The 21937-nt window shown below is 38.1% G+C and overlaps 2 protein-coding genes across 2 annotated transcripts in view; one reads left to right on the top strand and one right to left on the bottom strand.

Annotated features, from left to right (window-relative positions):
- The window catches only part of SEC24C (SEC24 homolog C, COPII coat complex component), a 332064-nt gene that overhangs the window by 102272 nt on the left and 207855 nt on the right, over nt 1-21937 (bottom strand). The gene's annotated exons all lie outside the window — the stretch shown is intronic.
- The window catches only part of USP54 (ubiquitin specific peptidase 54), an 80174-nt gene continuing 75965 nt past the window's right edge, over nt 17729-21937 (top strand). Inside the window, exon 1 of the mRNA XM_068197433.1 lies at nt 17729-17870. The gene's annotated coding sequence lies outside the window, so the exon portion shown is untranslated. The remainder of the gene's footprint in view (nt 17871-21937) is intronic.

The raw sequence follows: 21937 nt of genomic DNA on the forward strand, positions 1-21937 counted from the left end.
AAAAGTACTTTAATACAAGAATTCAGTCCCCAATGATAAAAGTAGAAATTCAGAAAGTCAGAGGAAATTTCAGAGAAAACAAGGTGATATAAAGCAAAATATTCTCCCAATAAATAAGCCATTTATTGCCTCCCTTTTTCTGACACAGATTTTATCCTACTGCAATATAGAATTATGTGGGTTTTTTTAAAGTTAAATACATTATGCTTTTGGGTAAGTATGTCAGGAATAGCAGAAACAAGATAGTTTGGTAGCCATGTGTCACGATCTATTTTCAGCAGCAGGTATTCCAGATCATGGGCCAGTTAAGGAATGTCAAGGTGCAGAGAAGACTGGCTGCTGAGGAGGGGTTGCCCCAGACAATCACAGGTCTCAGGTCCACCCAGGAGATAAGAGTGCAGGCCAGCACCTCAACAACATCACTCACACAAGGGGCCCCAGGACTGGATCTGAGCTTAAAAGAGATTTCTGGGCCATAAGTGGGGTGAAGGTCCCAGATGAGCTTAGTCAGGTCAAGGAAAGGCTGTACACAGGGTGCACACAGGACAACGACAGCAAAATGTTTGGGAATTCAAGTAGAATCACAACTTGAGTTCTACTTTATCATAGAAAAAAAAGACTGACTAAAATAGATCCTTAAACACACAGGGCCAGGTAAGGAAGACATGCAAAAATAGCACAGTGCTCTCTGGTGGTGTAGTCTCAAAGCTCCCAGGTGCAAGGAAAGCAGCATGATCCTGCAGGTAGCTACGGGGCTGGGCATGTACCCAAAGCTCTGTCTGGTTCACAATATACTGTTGGACATGGGGTTTTGTCAACACACTCCATTAACCCAAGCCCTAAGTGGAGACAGACGTTGCAATGTCCTTGGAATTAGTATTGCATCAGCGGAAAGTACTAATAATATTCCTGTAATTCATACTTGTAAACTGTTTCCTCAGTTTTGGTACCTTTGCTTAATAAGGCACATAGCTCTTCTTTTGCCAGTGCACTTCCAATCTCAAATCCTGTCAAGCAGGATTTATGTGCTTTTGTTTCTAGTACAAAATGAGAAATACAACTCTACATGTTGTAGAACAATTCAGACAACTATTGTCTGGTTGTTTACACAGCCTAAATTACATGTTAGTCATCATGCAGAGTAACGTTACAAGTGAGAGAAAAATCACTAATTCAAATTCTGTCTCAAAAATAATTACTTTGAGTAAGACTTTCAGCTACTGTTAATCGGGGCAGAAGTTTGTCCATAATGATCAAATATTTAAAACTAAGTAAGAAACAGTTGCTGTTCTTTGTTTTCCTTGGGCTGTGATGTAGACTCAGGGGAATTGTCTATGTCAGAGAATTGTTTATATTGGGAATTAGAGGGTTTTATTAGATTTAATTACAGTGGATTTTCTCCCACATAGTAGAAGCTACAAAATGGAAAGTCAGTCATCTGCTTTTAAGCAGGATCATCATAGTTAGAGATAAAAAAGAACAAATTATTGAGCTCATCCGCTTGAAAAGGCTACAGTTCCCTTATATAGGATATACTGGACATTAAGCTTATATTCCATGGAACAACAGCTAAAAATCCATTTAATAAGGAGGGGCTCATCCTTGAAAAATGGATTGCATAGAATTTTGTGATATTCAGATCTTTCATTCAAAACAAAATGCTCTCATATTTTTAGTTATTTACACTGTCATTTCTAGTAATATTATTTTACAGTTTCCAAGCTTTGACATGTTTCTCTCATGAAGACAAGTTCTATGATAAAGAATCCAAGCCATGTAAAAATGCATTTTAAAAATATTGCCCACATTTTAATGTTAAAAAAAAGCATTTTAAAAAATCTCAGCCTTATTATCCAGAAATATGGTCTCAGATGTTTTAAAACTTTGCCTGAAGTTATAGCTGATGGCATAAATATTTGGCAGGTGGTAGCACAGTTAGCATGCATGATTCTCTGTGTTGTGCAGAAAACCTTCCATTTGACTCCACTGTATTCCCTAATCACAGGGAACAGTTTGACAGATCATTGACAGATCATTTAGAAGAGATGGCTTTGGCATCAGACTTACTCTCTCTGAAATAAAATCTGGGAGAGTTTCAGGCTGTTAAGAGAATATGTGCTTTGCCTTTTTGACTTTTTTTTTTTTTAATCATAGTGTGAATATATAAAATGTATTCACTTTTCTTCACAAGATGGCAGGCACTGGACAGCCTATGGTATTTCTGTTATGGAGCAGAGGTCCGCACGTGGCCATCCCTCCATGGGAAGTACAGTTTTGTGGCACAAGGCTTGAACATTCACTGCACTGAGGTTTTTTTTTTCCCTAACTAGCTTGTCTCCAAGTATGTGTTCTCTTCCACAGAAGACTGCTACAAGTGTGATCATCTGGAAAACGTCCTACTTCCAAAGGACTGCCCCTTGGCACAACAATGCTGTTAACCGCTCTGGCAACTTACAGGGGCCACAGCTGCCCACTACAGCACATGTAAGAGTCTCTCTTGATTCAGTATTAGAAGCTTTCAAGCCATCCTGCTGGCTCACAGCACGTTAAGGCATTTATATGCAATCTCGTCTATGGCCAAATTGCAGGTTATAAACTAATTTAGACAAGTTGCCTATTCTGTCTTGCAGATGTGCCTGACTAGGGCCACAGATAACCAAGAAGAACTTGCAGGCAGACACAGAAGCCAGAATGCATATATTTTGTGGAGCTCTGAGTTTTTTGAACTGAGAGTATGTGGAATTTGAAATGTTATTAATTATATTAGTTATAATCATATATCTACTAGTAAAAGTCTCTTCAGTTAATGTAATTAATTAGCAGTGCCTTTATGTTCTTGCTCTCTAAGTATTTAGCACACAGTAAGTGTTACCTCTCTGACGATCTTCTGCTTGTGTTACAACTTAATGAAACTTCAAGGAGTGCAAGTACTTGCTCAGATATATTTTGTGTTAATTAAGACATGCAGTAAAGGGAAGAGAACTACATAAACAACCCTGAAGCAGTGCTTTTAAAATGTAACCTAAACTTCAGTCAGCTTAATAAGCAAATTCTCAAATATAAACTCTTACTTTGATTTTCAATTATACTTTTTAGAAACATTATTTACAACAAAACTTCTAATGCATATTGTCCAACTATTTTTAAGAAAACCTGCAGGGTTCTTTTTTGTGTGTTTATTTTGCTCTTTTGAGTAACAATAAATGAAACAAAATGTTTTGTGCAGAGTTTTAATTTTAAAATGTTATGTGATGTTTTGTATAAATTTTTCATTTAAACAAAACATAATCTGAAATACTTTCAGAGAGAACTGATACAAATAAATTTGCAGACAAGGGACCACTACCCTTTAAAAAATTGGAGCAGAAGAAGTTAGGTATAGCTCAAGCCAGAATGATAACAAACATTGGACTTTCAAAAATCCAGAGTGAACAAATAAATGCACAAGATGAGATTAATTTATGGTTATAAATTCTTCAGGTGCCAAATCAAAATAGTTATTCTTCCTGGTCCTTGTAGCAGGGCTTACTGGGAACAAATATTTCCTGGAAATTCAGAGACAGTGCAATTGTACTACAGAAGGCTGACAAAGGTCTCCACTCTTCCCAGGCTCAGACATCATTGTTTTACCCCAGGTTCCTGCATTTGCAGCTAGGGAGAAGAAAAGCATACAAGGAGGACACAAAGAGCAGTGAAAAAGCTGGCCACTAAGCAGTACTGCACTCCTGCTCTAAAACATCCCTCTACACAAAAGGGTAAATAAGGACTCTGTGGACTTTGTGTTCTTATGGGAAAAGTTCCTGCTTTAAGCAACAATCCCATCACACATCATTCACTGCGGGGAAAACAAAGTGGTCCCTGGAAGGAGACAAACAAACGAGAAACTTTCTGCTGGCCTGCCTAAGGACACGCTATGGGCCGTGTGGCACCGGACCTCCCCTGCTCACAGATGCTACACAAATTCAATTACACTGAGGAGTGCTTCAGTCAAACCCCACAGTGCCTGGCTCAGACATGCAATTAGTTCCATAGTCTATTACAAAAACAGCCATACTTTCATGGGCCTGAAGCTAGCACATATTCAGGGCTTCATTACATCCACTCTCTCTAAATGTTCCTCTTAATTATCTTTGGTCCCTAAGAGAGGCTTGAGGTCTTCCTCATTTGCTCTTTTTTCCTCTATGGTTGGTTAGATTCCCAAAGCAAGAGTCTGAAATGGGATGGGAAGACACAAGTAAACAAATATTCTTCCAAATGCACAAACTTATTTTTATTTTTAGTGGTGTTAGAAATGCCATATTAACAGTAGCATGAACAGTACTGCAGATGCATACTCACAGATTCTATGCTTTGTTTGCTCTAGGCAGACCAAACAACAGTCCCAGTCCCCCAGGCACGCTCCGTGCATCTGGTACACCACTAACAGGATACCGGAATTATCGGAAGCTGGAAATTCTGGTATACATCTTTTGGATACAGAACACTGTGCATCAATTCACTTCTCTTATGTAAAAATGGGCTCAACAATTAAATAGAAAGAACTTCCTGTACACTTACAGAGGTGGTGGCATTTCTCTAAGAATTGTTACATAAGCTGTATCTCTCAGATGCTGGGAACACTAGAAATAAAAAAGCAGAAAAGAAAATATATTAGCCCTCACATCTTCATGTGTCTGTCTGAGTAATTACTATTGTTGTTTATCCGGGTATGGATAAACCTCATACCTCTTTCACTGAGGTACCAACTGGAAATGGTGGTCCCCACAATTCTCCTCAGATTCTCTCTATATGCATGGTCCTGAATTCATAGGGAAGCACTATTTATTTCAGTCGGCCTGAAAAGCGTTTCTTGGGTGTCACCAAGAATACTGTTACACCAGAGTTAATACTAAGATCAGTCTGCACTGGTGACAGGAAAATCAGAGGTTGCAATGTACAGTTGACACAATTCAGGGAATGTGAGATTTATAGTCATTTTACATGTTGTCTAGTATTCAGAAAATTACACTACAAATTTCTAAAATCTCTTACTCAATTTTCTCTCATCCTGAGATGGTCTAATTCACACCTGAAGTACGCATGGTGTTAAGACACCACGTCTTGGCTCTAGCCCGTCCGCTAACTCGGCTCACATGAACTACAAGCAAACTTTTGCAAGGTCTGAACGTGTCTGTTTCCTCCAGCCGTGTTTCGCAGCTGGCCCAGCCCAAGCCTGGCAGCTGTCGGCAATCGCACGGCGCGCCGTTTCGCAGCAGGCCGCGCCGTGCCCAAGCGGCGGCCGTGCCCAAGCGGCGGCCGCGCCCCGCGCTCCCTCCGCCCTCTCGCCAGAGGCGGCGCCCGCCGCCGGCGCAGCCCGCGGCTCTCGCGGGAAGATGGCGGCTCTCGCGAGAGGCGGGCGGCGCGGCTGCCCGTAGCTATGGCAGCGGGGGACCCGCGCGCGGGGACAGGTGGGGACTGAAGCCGCTCCCGGAGCACGGCGGATCGCTCTCCTGCCGTCCCGTCCTCTCCCCTCAGCAGAAACCGCGGCCAGCCCCAGCTGTTCACTGGCTGCCTGACCGTGTGGCCGGAGCCTCGTCGGCGGCGACCCCCGCTCTGCGCTGTGGCGCAGCCCCCGCCCGCCTCCGCCGGGCCGCAGCGGGGTCCGGCGGGACTCGGCCGGGCCCGAATCCCGGCCCCGCCTCCGGCGGGACTGTGAGTGAAAGGGCCCTCTGCTCTGCACGCCCGCAGAAGAGAAAAGGAGCGGCAGGTACGAGAAAAACAGAGTGCTAGAGGCTAGAAAGGTGTTTTATTAGCGGGGGTCTTTAAAATGATAAGGGATGTTGTATTATCTTGGTTAATAACCCAGGCGTGATCTACTGCCGTCAAAAGTTAAACTTGCATTGGAGCTGCTGTTGGTTAGAAGAACCTCCTCCGTATTTAATTTACTGTGTTGGTCTAAGGTAGGTAAAACCATGTGCTTTCCCCCCCCCCCCCCCCCCCCCCCTTTAAAAGAAGGCAGAAGCTCTTTGCTTTGCTAGAGTCGGATTTCTCTTGAAACCTTTCTTTGAGTAGGAGGATTATGAGTGGACATTCAGGAGGACTACAGCCATAAATAGAAACCATAACAATATACACCCTCTGCTTTCAAAAAGTTGCAGGCACAATGGCTTTCTGGTCTTTCAGCTACGTGAACTTCTTATGGGTATTGTAATGACTGATCTTGTGTGTTAAAAAAATTCGAAAAGCTTTTCAGATTTCAGAACAAATGCTGAGGGTTTTACTCATGGATAAAGATGCATGTTGAAAAGGGAGGGAAAATAGTTGTGTATTTCTCATGCAGCTTGGAAGAAATATGTGTAGTGAAAAAAAATTCTCTAAGCTTGTGCTACTGTTCAGACTTGAAAAAAATCTACAACGAAAAGATTTTGTTCTGCAATATACTTGACACTGAGTAGCAGTTTTGGAAAAACAGCAGCAACGTAGTCTTGTGTTTGCTTCCAGAGTGAAGGAAAGTACTGCTGTGCTGAGAACTCGGCTGGTGAGGTAACACATGACTTGAATATAACAGCTCTTAAAAATAATTAGAAAAAAGTCTTATGGGCTGAAAAATATTTGTCAGCCTGTTGAAATCTGTTCTCATTTAGGAAGTGATAGAAATAGTAACGGTTTAATTAGATAGGATAGTCTGTAAGTTCTATTCGATCACCTAATCAAAACTATATCTAATCAAGCATGCTGCATCTCATTCAGACTGGATTAAATAGGAGCTTCTTTATTTTTTTGCTGGTTTGTTTCCTTCTCACCTGGTGATGTTACCTATGAAGTCTTTTGCCCCAGTGTTCTTGGGGTGCAGTGAGGAGTCAGGGTGTACCTGATTTGTCCAGTGCAGACAAATTTACAGTTATCCCAGAGAATTTAGACATTTTGGAGACAGCTGTAAAACATTTCAGTTCATTTCTTTCAGGCATTGCAGGTAAGAAATATGCCAGTTCTTCTCTCACTTCTGGGTTAAGTGTCTATTTTGAGACTGTAGTCACAAGTTCGTTAAAAAGGATAATGGGAATTTAAATCCTTCTCTGTCTAGTCTTGGAGATATTATTAAGAATTAAGCCTTCTTAGGTGAGTTTTTATGGACAGTACATAGAAGAGAAAGTGTGTTTATTTCACAGTTTGTGGAGCTTCAAAAAGTTTGTTACCTTGAGAGGCTCATTGAGTTTGAGGGCTCTATAAACATACCTATGTAAAGAACAGTTGTGGCTGTCCAGAATCACTTTTGGTCCAACTATGCAAATTGCAACAGATGATAAAAGAAGAAAAATGAGGTAAGAGGATGAAAGAACAATAGAAAGTCACAGCTATGGTTTGTTTTTGTGTTTTTTTTTTTTTTTTTAATCTGCTTACCTAACTTCAGAACCAACAAAACTGTCTTATAATTAACATACCTGTTGATACCTGTAGAGCTTAGCAGTATTTTCATTTTTTCTCATGGAGCCTTCTGAATGCCTTATACATCCTTCACTTTCCTGACATATGTTCCACACACGTTTATTCAAACAGTTTATTTTAATTTGTTCTCTGAAATACTTCTAGTTTGCTTTTAAATTTCTTTATTTTCTGTCATTAGTGGCTGCAGGCACAATTCCAAAGCCATCTTATATTCTGTCTCTGAAGGTCATTCCCTAGAAAAGATATGCTTGATGGCAGAGAGGAGCAGCATGAAATTTTATTACTGATTGTCAAAGAATTTTGATTGGCTTGCTTGGATCTCTCTATTGGTCCTGTTAATTGCAAGTCAAGTAAGTAGGCAATCCCCAGTCTTTAGGATTTTGCCGCCTTCCCTTCATCTGTAGGCAGCCCCATTGCCTGAGCTCATGCTCTGTGTGTGAGACTGCTGGGAGGAACCATCTCCTGGTGTAGTCTGGGCACTTTCTAAGACAAATGACAAAACGTACTCGGTCTCTTATGGTGTCTCTTGACATACAAGTTTAGTGTGCAGTTCATTTCTTCTCTTTTTCTGTTATGTCACTTGATCCATGGAGTTTCTTCTTCTGGGACCGGGGAAGGTTGGGTTTGGGTGCATCTCATCAGCCACTGGCTATGGGACACTATGGGTCTAATGTTTGGCCAAACTAATAGGGCTGGGCTGTGCTGCTCTGGTTTTATAGCAATAGACTATACCAGCTCAATTACTCAGCTTGCAGAACCTATGTACAGTCATTCAGCTGTGAAATTAACTTGTTGGGTCTTTCCTAAAGTTACAGTAAGTGTTTTATATCTGGAGTTATTGGAAAAGGAAGGAAAAACTTCAGTTTATCAGCTGATAAACCTCAGTTTATCAGCACCTTAGTAAAAACCAAGGAACTTGCAAGAGGCTCTTACTTTTTTGATACTTTTCAAGATTTGTGAGTTGTACGTGTTCTGTTGTAGTCTCAAATATTAGGAGTAACATTTCATGTTCATAGACTGCAAAACTTTCAGTCGATTTTGTTGTCTAGTGCCCTAAGTTTGTGAAGTAAAGATGATCTTAAAGGTACTGCATTAAAAATTGGTGTGTCTTTTCACTCCTGTAGCAGTGATTGCTTAGTGAAATGGAGAACTGTGGTACCTGCTGAGTGTTTCTTGTGATTGCTCCCTAGCTAGTAAGAGGCAAAGGAAAGGGCTGGATGTGGTTTTGAGGCTTAAAACCATTTTTGTTCAAATTATGAAAGCATGCGGAAAATTATGTACTGTTATGGCATAATCCATACTTTTTCTGTCTAACATGATTTTGAAGACATACTGTAAAAATATGGCTTTTCTAGTATTATTCATGATAACTTGTAAATAAATGCATTTCTGAATTAAAGCTGTCTTCAAGCAATATTATGCAATGTTGCTGCTGCAAGTGGAGTTTAAAGATTTTGACTACAAATACATCATGAGAACATGGGCAGTAAGTTTGATATTCTTTTTGTAGAGTACTCTGACCATTCTCTTCAAAACCTTCAACCTTAAGAAACACACCTTTGAACAAGGTATCTGAAGAGATCTTTAAGCAAGACTGTGAAAATTCAGCTTTAAGACCCGCATATTGGTCTTTTCTTTCTTGTCTTTATTATTAAAAGCTCCGAAAGCTTTGTACATCTACAGAGGAAATTATAATTGGTAGCTGAGAGTCAGAAGTAACCTTTATCCACAGAATGATGTGTTGTGCTACTAGGGCTATAATTTTCACTGTTCCTCTGGCACTCTCCAGAGACTCTTGTCTGGAGATGATATCTGAGGAGGAAGAGATTATTTCTGTTTGTTCATTTTTTTGTTATGTTGCTGGGGTTGTTTTCAGAAATGCAAATTGACATTTTGAATTTTGAGTTTGATGAGAGCGGGACTGACAAATCAATTTGCAAAGGCCAGGGCTGGCAGATGATAGTAGCTCTCCTTCATTACCAGCCAGTTTAGATTTGAACCAATGGACTAGAGGTGAAAAGCTCAGTATTGTATTACGAATGCTCTGATCTATCCATATGTTCCCTTGTTTAAGGTCCCTGTAGTCCTCTTAAACAGAACATGCAGTAAATATTGAGCATCGTTTGCACTTGTAAATATTAGAACAGTGTCCATTCCAGTTGTCTGCTGTGCGTGTGAGGACACTGCAGTTAAATATAGTAACAATTTCTTACACTCTCTGGCTTTTCATGAGAAACCCTCATACAAATCCAACCATATGGCAAAACCCAGCATTATCCTAAGACCATTAACAAAGAACCTTTTGCTGTCATTAATGGGAAAATGAATCTACAGCTCTAAGTAGCCTACTGGGAGTTATTAAAACATCAGGCTACTGCTAAGAAAATGAACTTAAATAAAATATCATTAGGAGCTGAGTCATCCCACCAACACTTCCACATGTTGTATCCAAGTTGGTATTTATCTATGAAAGCCTTTTCAGAGTATATTATTTTTATTACTCCTCTACTTTTTTCTTTATTAATATCTTTAATGCTGCAAAAAAGCGCATTGGAAAACCATTTGCATGGATTTCATAAAATAGATTCAAAAAATATTTGAAATGTCCAGATGGGCTCATAAACTATTTTCCCATTCATTCTGAGGTAAGATGTTCCTAGGCAACCTAGTGAGCAGGAGGTCAACAAATGTACATACTTGGGTAAGTGATTCTTAGTTTCTAAGGCTATTAAGTTACTGTCTACAAGTCACAGTTTCTGTGAGCTACAGAAATAATAAAATTAACATTTGTATGTATTTGGATTGTCTTTTTATCTCCTGATCCCTTCTTCTCCAATCCTTAATCTCATTCGACTTCTTATCAACAGACACTGCTGTTTCTGTACGGATTGATCTGCTGCCAAATCAAATATAAAGAGGTGAATTTCATATTTTCCCCTCACTATGAGAGCAAATTAGGTCTTTTTCCACTACCCGACCATTCATTTTCATGTAGTTTATAGGAACATAAGTTATTTTTGAGATCTCTGGGGATTTTATTTCAAAATGTTGAAAATTGGCCAACTGATTCAAAAGGTATTGGTAGGAAACCAGTTTTGATCATATGCTTCTGTGGGCAACCAAAAAAAATTATAAGTTACTAGTGAAACAAGGTATATGATTATGCTGTGTGGTGTATCCTTGGTGCAGTTTGTTTTCTCCCTCTAGAGAGCATCAGCTATAGCATTCCTCTTGGGGCTGTATTTTCTTTTTTGCATGGCATTTCTATTAGACAGGACGTGAGCTGTCTTTTGTAATTTTTTCCCCACTCCTTTGATGGCACTGCACTCATCTTCCAAGGGTTCTGTTGTTGAAAGCAAAATGTCTGAATCCTTGGGGGTTTTTGAGAATTGGAGAAATTAGGGTTTTAAAAACTCATAGATATAATTTATTAATGTTTTCCTCTTTCAAATATCTCTCCAAACCTGAAATTATGCCCCTTTTTTGTTTAGTTTTATTTTTCTTTGGGTTTTTTGGTTTTGTGGGTTTTTTTAAACACAGATATGACTTCATTGAATTGTGGTTGTCTGTAAAAGTATGACAGAACATGAACCCTGGTGATCTTTTAATTATTTTGAAATAAACTCTGGCTTTTTACATTCTGTCATAATTGATTTGATGTGTTCATTTGATCAAGCAAGCAGTCCTTGAATTTGAAGGCTAGAAGTCTGGCTTTTGGAATTGCTTTTCCCTTTTGTCTTTTACAACTCTGAAAATTCTGGCAGTTAAACTTCAGCTGCTTTCCCATCCTCTTTAACTTGAAGCAGTGCTTGTGGGTTTATTGCAGATACCTGTGTTTAGAATGTAGTCAAGCTTGCTAGATATATATAGGTAGAAACAATTTAGTGCCATAAACTGGCACAAAAGAGTGGGTTTGAATATGTGCTTTACAAATAAGCAGTAAGTAAGTGCTGGTTCAAAGGTAGAAGCAGGTAGGATGAGCTGTCATAACCAATGGTCACACGTGAGTGTCTTGACTAGAATGCATTTCTTATGGAACAGTTTGGCTCACCAAAAGTTATGCAGAGGTACATGCTGCATGTGGTGTTTGTGGTGGGAACACTTCACATATGAGAAGCCTGCAGGGAATCAAGGGGAAATTAGCTTTTTAATTTTTTTTTATCCTCTCTGCTTGTTTATTTCTCATACTTGGTAAATGTTAATTGGTATTTGTAGTAGATATTGTTTGGATGTAATTCATACGGTTTAATTAAAAAAATGATATGCAGTTTATTACATTTTGAATTTTGAAAATAATGAATGGACTACAAATATGTAAGAGTGATTCAGATGTGGGAGACTTTGAAGAGGAGGAATCTTCTGTAAGCATTTCCACAAAACATGGAAATAAATGTGTTCTGGGAAATAGTTAATCAGTAAAGTGTGTCACAAAGCAGAGGGTAGCAAAAGACTTTATAATCCTCCAGTTTGTATTCCCAGTACAGTGAACTTATAAATGAATCAATAAACAACAGCTAATGCATCTCAGCATGTTGATACATGGGCTGTTACTGTGACATGGAAACAGGTTAATGTCCTCAGTAGATCTGCATGTTATTCAAGAAAATAGGTCATGGTGTAGGGGAAGGGGAGGGAAAATAAAAGAGAAAAAACAAGGTTGATTTTTTTTTTTACTCCTCCTGTTTATTAAAACTTTTTCATTATGCTGCATCTAAAGTGTGCTAATTAATAGACAGCAAAACTTCATAAACATTGTGATAGTAAATTCCAGCCCTCTCTCTGATGTCTGTTATGGACACTTACCCCAACAATCTATGCAGTACTTGTAACAGATGATATCTGGGGAGTTTATGTAAATACTTTTCAAGTATGTTAAAAAAGGCATTGCCAGCAAAATCTTTAGGGGTCTTTGATTATGGATGCTTGATAGATTTTAAATAGAGATTTATTTATTTTTCTCAAGAGTGAATCAGGAAAAAATGCTGTAGCGTGAGTTTGGCAATGTTGCAGTTTTCATTTAAGTGGTGTTTTTATGATATTCCTAATTTGTTTAAATTCTTGAAGACAGACAACTTCCACAGATTTTTCAGGGAAGCTTTTTAAAACTTCACTTTAGATACTTCTCTTAAAATACATTAGAGGAGAGATGCACGGAGGAAAGAATCTCTCTTTCCTGTTAGCAAAAACTAGCTGGGTTTAAGACTGGAGTTTTATTATGGAAATAGCCATTTTTAAGAAATATCTTCTGTTGAGCAAATGTGTTTTCTTTAAGGGCTCTTCATTTTTGGGAGAGATAGAAAGGTAGTTTAATTAATTTAGTAATGTATTTCGTCAATCAGTGCACATACTGTTGTTAATAATTGTAGCAGTGATAGTCAGCTGTATAATTATCATATAAATGAAGACATTTGCCACTTACCCGTTATGTTTTCCTTTTTTCACTTACTGCATGTGATGGATTCTCCTTCGCCTGTTTGTCTGATATTGCAGCTGCAGCCTGGAGAGGTACCTGGGCAATTCCACTGTATTAGATTCTTGCCTGACAGGAACCAGCAGCAACCACAGGCAGAAGATGGTAGAGTCTTGTTATCTCCACTAGAACAGAGAATTTTTCAGGCTCAGGGATAAAGAGGGATGTTTTCAAATTGAAGTTGCTTTTTCTGACAGCATAGCTCCAAAAACATTTCTAGACAAAAGCAGCAGTACTGGGAAAATCTTATTTTCAGGATTATTCTGCAAAGGAACACTTGTGATTTTGGTAGGTTTTGGGAGAGAAAATATATGACTGTTGTAGTGTCATGCTCGACTGAATTGTTTCAATCTGCTCTGAAATACAGTACTTCAGGTATTGATTACAAATTTGTTTTGTTCTTTTTCTTCCAATATGGAATGCATGTACTGCTTATACAGGAGTTAGAATTGATATGCCATTTGTCAATAAATGGTAGCCTTTGATATATTTTATCTCATGTACACTTAATAAATAAAAAATATTTAAAGTTGCTTGAACGAGAATCCAAAGCCTAAAATTAGACTTCTAATTAATCCTGAACTTTTTAAACATATTTGGATTTTTAAAATTGGGTTTTCTTAACAAAAAACATCAAATACTAACTTGTTTTAGTATTGTTCTACTTCAAATGTACCTGTCTGTGGTAGGTCTGAAAATGGTTGTCTTAGGTGTAGCTCTTCCCTCATATCTCTGCTGTTCCACTTTAGGTTAATGGTATCAGTAAAAAATGTGCAACTATATTCCAGGTTGTTCCTTGGCTTTCTTCCTTCCTATCCCAGCTTATTAGGAGTTAATTCGAGTAATGGCATATATGCTAAATGCCAGAGTGCATATTCTTATCCAAAGCTGTGAATAAATTTTGATATTCATCTTTGGCTGTACTTGGGAATGGTTTTGAGTATTAATAGCACTCAAATTGTTATTGTTACTCCAATAAAACAGTTGAAGTACTGTTCTTGAGGTGAATTCTGAGAATTCTCAGCAGCATTTTTTTGTTTTCTGCATACTAAATTTTCAGTCCTTCTGTGTAATGCCAGCCTGTTGAGCTGATATGGGATTGCTGATATGTCTCTGCTTTAAATAGGACATAAAAATGTGTTCACTTGTCCAGTCAAACTAATGTTCTCATTTGGTTTGTGAAAATCACTCCTTGGGAAGCATGTGAAGTGCATTACCAATTTATGGACATAAATTAAAACAGGAAAGGTTCTGACTGGTGGTAAGGAAGATATTTTTCCCCACTCCATTGACAGCTGTGCATTTGAATGAGAGGCAATCCAGTCTACATCCCTAGAGGATTTAAAGTCCCAACTGGATAAAGTCCAGAGCAACCTGATCTGACCTCTTAGTCATGTTTTTGGTGTAAGGTTAGGCGATAAACCTCCTCTGGGATCCTTCCTAGCCTCACGTATTCTGTGGCTCTGATGTACTTGTTGCTCACACTCGTTTTCAGCATTCTTTCTTCCTAACTGTGTGAGCTGTTCATTTGGAGTGCTCATTAAATTCCTTTGGTAAGAGTGGCATCACATGAGACTGGAGAATTGGAGGCACCAGCTCAGGGGGAAAGGAGTGCAGCAAATTGCTGCCCAACTGTCTTGATAAGCAGCTGCGGCTGCGGACAGATTAACCCCTGCTTTGAAGAATATTTCTGTGAAGATTTAGTCTAGATTAAGCCATTTTCCTAAGAGGACTTAACCCAACTATGAAATTCTTTGTTCTAAATTTTAATAAATTATGCAGGACCTTGACTAAACAAACATTGATTTTTGTACAAGAAATATATGATTCTCACACATTATATAATATTCAGAACAAGTTCTAATTGTGAGTAGGATGTGGCATAACTTGGATATTATGCAGGCAAGAAGAATTAGAGCAAGGGAGCCAGCACATTTTTTCCTCTAATAAAACTGACAAAATTTCAGTTGTGCCAGAAGAGTTTAGTAGGGTTCCTAAGCAGGAAGTCACCAAGGCATTGTATAATGTGCCTGTTGCTGAGATAGTGGCTGCAACTAAATGTGTTTGATTTCCTTTTTTTTTTCTCTTTTGTTACTGATATAAACAAAGAAGGAAGCCAAAATGAAATTTTGTTAAATTGCAGTCAGCTGTTAGGCAGACTGAACTGCATAAATGTTTTTCAAGAATAGCATTGTCAGTTACTTTTGATTCTTTGATAAGACGGAAAAGATGCATTGAGATTTTAAAAAATAATCTCTTTGGGAGATTTTTTTTTGAGGCTATAAAAATCCTTTTATTTTCAGAGTCAGAGTTGTCATGAGATAGGAAAAAATATAGAAACATTCATAATTTATGCCTGTAACTAATAGCATTTTATTAAGAGGTTAATACCTAATTTAGGTTACAACAAGGAGAAAGAAGTCTTATTTCTCTATCTAGTAGTAATTTTTTTTAATAAAAACTGGTCCCAGACTTAAATCAGTTCACCTTTGTTTTAAATACCTGCTTTTGATTCTAGTGTTATCTTTTGGTGTGGGATGAAGATCAAATAGTTGATTTTCATGTGCATATTTTTAAGGAGCTCTCTCTCACCTCTTTCGATAGAAAGAGGTGATGGCAGTGCTTTCTGGTGTGAATGCCAAAGTGACATCCAGCTGCTGTTTTGGACTGCACACAGGTGGTACAAACTGAAAAACAGTTAAAAAATATCTTGTCCCTTACTTTCCCCAATAATGATCCGATATCTGTCCTCCCACATGATGACTATAGGCAATAAATAGAATTTTAGCACATAAATTTGTGTTTGAATTTTTCTTCCTCTGCCCACTCCCATTATTTAGGTAGTAGTCATGCAGTTTTAATTCTGCCAACATTCTTTGTTCTAAAAAAATAAAAATCCAAACAGCTACTGAATATAGAGGAAAATGGTGTCAAATGAAACAAAGGATCTTCAATTCTCCCTCTTTTTATTAATATTAACCTGTTTGGTTTGTGTGGGTTTTAAAATATGTTTACTTTTTCTTTGTCAGGGTGGGGAAAAGTTGCCTTGGCTGCTTACCGGAGGAATTTTCCATCGACTGATAATATTGCCACATAAATGAGAAGCAGTGATCATGATTTTGAATCCATTAAGAACTAGTGAAGGCCAACTCTGGGCTGCTCTAAAGAGGTTGTGGAAAAATTCTTGATTTTCATAAACTCTCAGTCTCTTTTAATGAAGGCCAGCATTTTTATGTTATTATCCCTGGGTGCCCTAACTCAGGACAGCATGAAGACTCTTAGTTACCAGTGCTGTCCTTAACTCTTCCTCTCCTCCTCAGAAGAAATACAAAAAGTAGTACAATGTACTCCTTGAACAAAAAGTGTGTTTGCAACCGTAGTTGGTATGTAGGTCGGTCTTTGTGGTTTTCAATCAGCTTTCACAAAGGATTTTATTACTGATCTGATAGAAACATAATAATATTAATGGAACACTACATAGATAAGTCTAGACGAAGCCAATCACTGGAATTCTGGCTTTTGAAACATGGACACTTGTGACTTTTTATATTAGTCAGAACTTCCCAAAAAAGCTAATGATCAAACAGGTGTTTGTGTCAACTTTTTTCTCCTGTTGGGGCTTTACAAAATAAATGACACACCTGCAAAATCTAATTACTTAGTAGTTCCTTGAAGTGTTTAGCACTACTTGCAGGGTATAATTATCCAGCTGACTTTAGAGTGGGAAAATAATGTTCTGCCTCAAAGGCATTCACTTAAGTGTCTTTGTTTCTGAATTTGGGGACAGAGGGTGAAGCACCTATGTGTGTGCGTTTGCTTGTCATCTGCATATTCTTTGGGAAATGGCAGTGCCAAATGCAGTGCCTTCCTCTGAGCTTACCTGGACTTAATGTCACACCTTATCCCATTGGCAGATTGAGATCTTTGAAATCATGGTTTTGAAAATTGAAACTTGAAGTAGGAAAATTATCACTGCCAAAAACCCATTTGACATTTTTATAAAGAAACCTGTGCTGGAGGAAATACTTTGTATATTTTCAGGGCAGAATTGCTTTGGAGATTCTTTAAAAGGGTCATTAGGGAAATTTTTCCTCTGTTGCACTAAGATTTTTTAAATGCATACTGGTGCTGCCAAAATTGTTTGAAATTTAGACTAAGATAATGTAGAGTAGGATTTGTCTCCTTTTTAATGATGTCAATTCTGCTTCCACAACTAGAGTAGCCTCTTCCTTGCAGACAGAAGTTCTACCAAGAGGGAATTTCTGTGATTTCAGTGGCTGTTGCTGCCTTAGGCAGCAACCCATGACTGGAATTGCAGACATGTTTACAGCTGGAATCAGTCCTGCTTTCTTAGGTTGTTTAAATTTCAGCCTTGTGACCTTTTTATTCCTATTGAATGGCATAACAGGAAGATCTGTTTACTGGTACCTTCAGATTTCAGGATGCAGCCAGGATACCTACACTGAAAGCTTTGTGTTATGAATGACATAGGTTTTATATGTCACTTGATTGCATGTTTAGTTATGTTTTAATTAGAAATATAACTCTGCCAAGTAAATAATCAAGTAGAATTGCTAGGCAAAGTATTAGAATGCATGTTTAAAATGATGTAAATTGGCAAGATGTAATAACAAAAGCAACAATATCTATTATGTAAGTAATTGGGGAATAAATTTATGTGCATTGCATCTTTACACTTTATGCAATTTCTGCCTTTTTTGTAAAGTCCAGTGACATCACTTGCTTACTCAGCTCTTCTGTATCCTTTGCAGTAAGGAGAATTAAAATACAAAGGAAAATTCAGACGAATTTGAGTCAGGTGTTTTGATTTCAGATATTTGTGAGCCTTAATACCGAGTTTGCTCATTGCAGGTTTTGCAACCATTTTTTTAAGTTGCAAAGCTGTTCATCTGTCAAAGGGGAAGTAAATGCAAAGGAGAGGAGATTGGTGGGCTGGTAAATACTTAAGAAAGGAGTATGCACAATTTATTTTGCTTCAGTAATGTCTTTGTGTTTAGCTTATTCATTCAAATTGTAGCTGTTGGTGGGCTGGTACTGTGGAACAACAGTTAAAATTTTAGAGGAATGAAACTGGGCCACTACTGCATTTGTTTCTACTCAGTACTTAGTACATCAGCATCCATTCCAGCCTTCCTTGTCAAATTGTATGTAGCTGTTACCCAGGCATGGTTATGCATGTGTTGTAGTCAGGGTCAGCTGCTTTATATGGCACCACTCCCTTGCTGCTTGTGAGGGATGTCCACAAACAAGGCTTCCTCTGGCAAGCAAGGGGTTGAAGATTTATTTCTTGTCTTTGCTACATAAGCAGGCAGAATTCTTTTTACTGTTCGAAAATTCAAATTAATCCCGGTGAACTCAGTTCTAGACATGCTTTTTAGCTTTTCTTTTTTACTGGAATTCTGTTTTGAGTCTTTCAGTGCAGATATTTCAACAAAATTAACTTTGGCATGCTATCATAAGTAGCCAGAATTGATGGGCACAGAGGCTTTGCTTGTCAGAAGATGTTAGTGTAGAACTCAATAAAATTTGGGTGTTCTGGCTGTTCTGGTGCTGTCACATTCCCAGTTCAGTGAGAAGAGGAACCAGATCAACTGTTCAAATTATGTTAAAAGAATTATTAAACTAAGTGTGTGTTTGTATTGAATTCCAGTGTGAATGTGAATAGAGCAGATGTGTTGTATTCACATGCTATCATGTAGTAGGCAGTGAACTAAGTAGGAGAGAGTTCTTACTTCTTTCCAAGTTTAAAGGTAATATTGGGAGCCTGCATCAATGTGATTTTTTTCTATCAATAGCTGTCACATATATGAGGCAGCAGTACAAAGTCTGCAAGATGATGTGCGTATTAGTATGAAAATTTTCCTAAACACATTAAGTTCTTGAGCTCTGAGTTGAAATTATTATGGGAACTAATAATCTACTTCATGTAAAAGAAAAATCAAACAGTATTTAATACCTGTTCCAAAATATACTGAATGCCAGCCCACTTCAAATTGGCCAGTAAAATGCTATCTCATTAGTGATTTAGTTGTAATTAGTGATTAATATTAGTGTTCAATAGTAATATAATTTGTAAGATTTTTACTACCTTCCAAATATTAATCCTTTAGTGTGCCTATAGTAAAAAAGCAAATAAGCAAACAAACAAAATCCTCCTCCGAATTCCCACCAGCTGAAGCCTGAATATTTGTCCTTATAAATTACTTTATCTCATCAGGAAAAAATGTGATAAGATGTAAATTAGTGACTGACCAGTTGCAATGTAAGTTTTCTTCTGTTATATTGTCTGAGATTTCACTGTGAATATATATAGTTAATTCACTAGTGGTTTATACTAAGTTGTTTTGCTTCTCGGGGTAATTGGACTAGAAATGTATTAGTCAGTTAATGCAGTTCACTTGGTGGTCAGTATCTTGTTAAGTCATAATAAATCAATGTTTTAGCCTTTTCCTTCTGAGGGGGATAAAGCAGGCATGTCTGCAACGGTATTTTTCCCCCTTTCAAAAGCATTAGTTTTTGCACTTTTAATGAAATAAAGTCAGATACTCCCCAACAGCTAAGCATTCATTTGCTACTTTCACATACACAAATAGTATTTTGATTATTTTATTTCTCATGTTAAACTTGTTAGATTTTGCTCTGCTGTTTTATAAAGTATTGTCATAAAATTATATGTCAGATGAATTTTGGATAATCTTAGGGGAACTAATTAATTTTGTAGATACTTTTACATCCTAAGTATTTTTATTAATTTACAGTTGTATTACACTATCTTGCTTCTTATGGTCTCTGATATTTTTGGGAAGATTAAACTTCAATGAAGGGAAGGGCTAGAAGGCTATGAGTGCACTTAGTGTACACAGAAGATAATAAACAGTATTTCAGTTTTATGTAATCATTGTATAATTCTTGTGAAAAGGAAATAAACAGTTTGGGTGCATGGTGAATAACCTACAATACGCTTCAGAAAACATAGGTATTAGTTATCTTTAACTCATGTGTTTTAAACTTTTGTCTTCCTGGTCTTCGTTACTATTTTAAAATAATGTAATCAAATATTTACATCTTAAACTGCCACATATACATGTACTATAATAAGGGTATTATTATGCAGTTCAATTTTGGGCAAGGACAGCAAGTTACTACCGTTTTAGAAGAAGTAGTAGGACAATGTAGGAATGTACAGGAGGGTTGCTGGGTTTGTGAGCTGTGCTATCAACACTGTGAGAGCCGTTGTATCTGCAGGATCATTTGTGTCAGGCTTAATCCTGTTTTTATTTTTATCTGCAATCCCTTGTTCAGTGTATATGCATGAATTTTGTGAACAAGTGTGTGTGGGTGTGTCCCATCCAATCCAGCCCTGTCTGCCCGGCTGGCTGTAGAGACAGATTTCATAATGGACACAGAAGCGACGCTAATAGGCTGCAAACGATCTGGTAATTGTTCTCCCCTTGCTGGTGTGATTGTTAAGTGCATTGCAGCGCTCTGGTTCTGTTCCTGCCTTAGCGCAGCTCTCCTGTGTTGGTACTGCACTAGGGATGGCCACCCCAGTGGGAAGTGCCCCTTCCTTGGCAGGGCCGTGTCCTGACCTTTCCGTGTCCTGACCTTTCTAGCAGCCATGGAGCCATGGCTCTGTAATGGGGGCGTTCCATGGGCAGCACGGTTTTGTAAGATGGACTAGAAGCAAGAACTATGGAAATACCCTTAAAACATAAGCAGAAGAGGAGTATAAGTGAGGAGCAGTTTGCACAAGGAGGAAATGAAATGCATACTTTTTAGTATGCAAAACCTACTGGGGTAAGTTATTTATTAGGTTGGATCCTGATGACATGCATCCTTTGACTGGTTAAGGGAAAAAAAAAATGATGGAAGCTATCTCAGTACAACTAGCTGCCCTTTGAGATGCTGGAACACTTGAAAATGTAAAGAGGGTGGGTAACTAGAGGAAAGGTCTATAATTTCCTGTCTCCTGTCTTCCACATTTTGAACAAATTCTTGCACAAAGTACAAGCCTCAGGGTGGCAACAGGATCATGAGGCACAAGCATGATGAATTTAGGAAGAGTGAATAGTCATGCCAGTCTAATTTCCTTCTGTAACATGACAATAAGGCCAGTGAATTGACAAGAAAAGTGTGACTGTTAGTATTTTTCATGTTAGTGAGTTCTTTGGCAGTGTTTGTTGCTATAATACTTCAAACAAGGGAAGAAATGTGACCTGAAAGAAACTCTTGTAGAGTAGGAGCAAGACTTGGTGGATGACTGTGCCTGGTAGGTGGTTACTAATGATTGTCTGTCAGAATGAAATGGTTGTATTGAATGCAGATCTGCCACGGTCTGTTGGGTCTGTACTCATTCTGCTTCATTTCAATCTTCTTGTTAATGACCTTGATGATAGAATAGAGAGCGTGCTTACAAAATTGATTCACTAAAAATGCCCCTGGAACTTGGAGGGAATATATATACATAGGACACAATTTTATGAGCACAAAATTATTTTGAGAAATTAAAAAATTCTTAGGAGATAAATAGTGACAGATTGAAGTTCTACACTTAACAGAAATCATGAATACACAATTAGACTGTAGGGAACAACTAATTAGATGACAATTCTCCAGAATTCCTGATGTAAAAAGTCAAATGTTATACCAGGAAGGATAAAAAGATACAGAACAATCTTTTCTTGTTTTTTTCTTTGTCCAGGAGTAAGTCCTTTATTGAAGTATTGCATCTCACTAGGGCAAATGCCCTAAGGAAACAGAGTTCACCTGAGCAGAGTTTGGGAGCAGAGTAATCAAATAATTTGAGGTCTAGAAAATGAGGCCTAATTGGAAAGACTGAAATAATTTGAAGTGGGGAGAGGAGTGAGTGTGCAAGTGCCAAAAAAAGAACCAGAAGGCATAATTTTGTGGGTATGTGGTAGGCAATTTCAAGAAGGTAGGAAGTTGTATGGTATAAAGCCCCTCCATGAGAAAAAGGGAAAGATGAGTGATCTTAAAATGATGCAAAAAACGTAGGTTAGG

This window comes from Anomalospiza imberbis, chromosome 8 (assembly GCF_031753505.1).
Source record: "Anomalospiza imberbis isolate Cuckoo-Finch-1a 21T00152 chromosome 8, ASM3175350v1, whole genome shotgun sequence".
Classification (NCBI taxonomy): Eukaryota; Metazoa; Chordata; class Aves; order Passeriformes; family Viduidae; genus Anomalospiza; species Anomalospiza imberbis.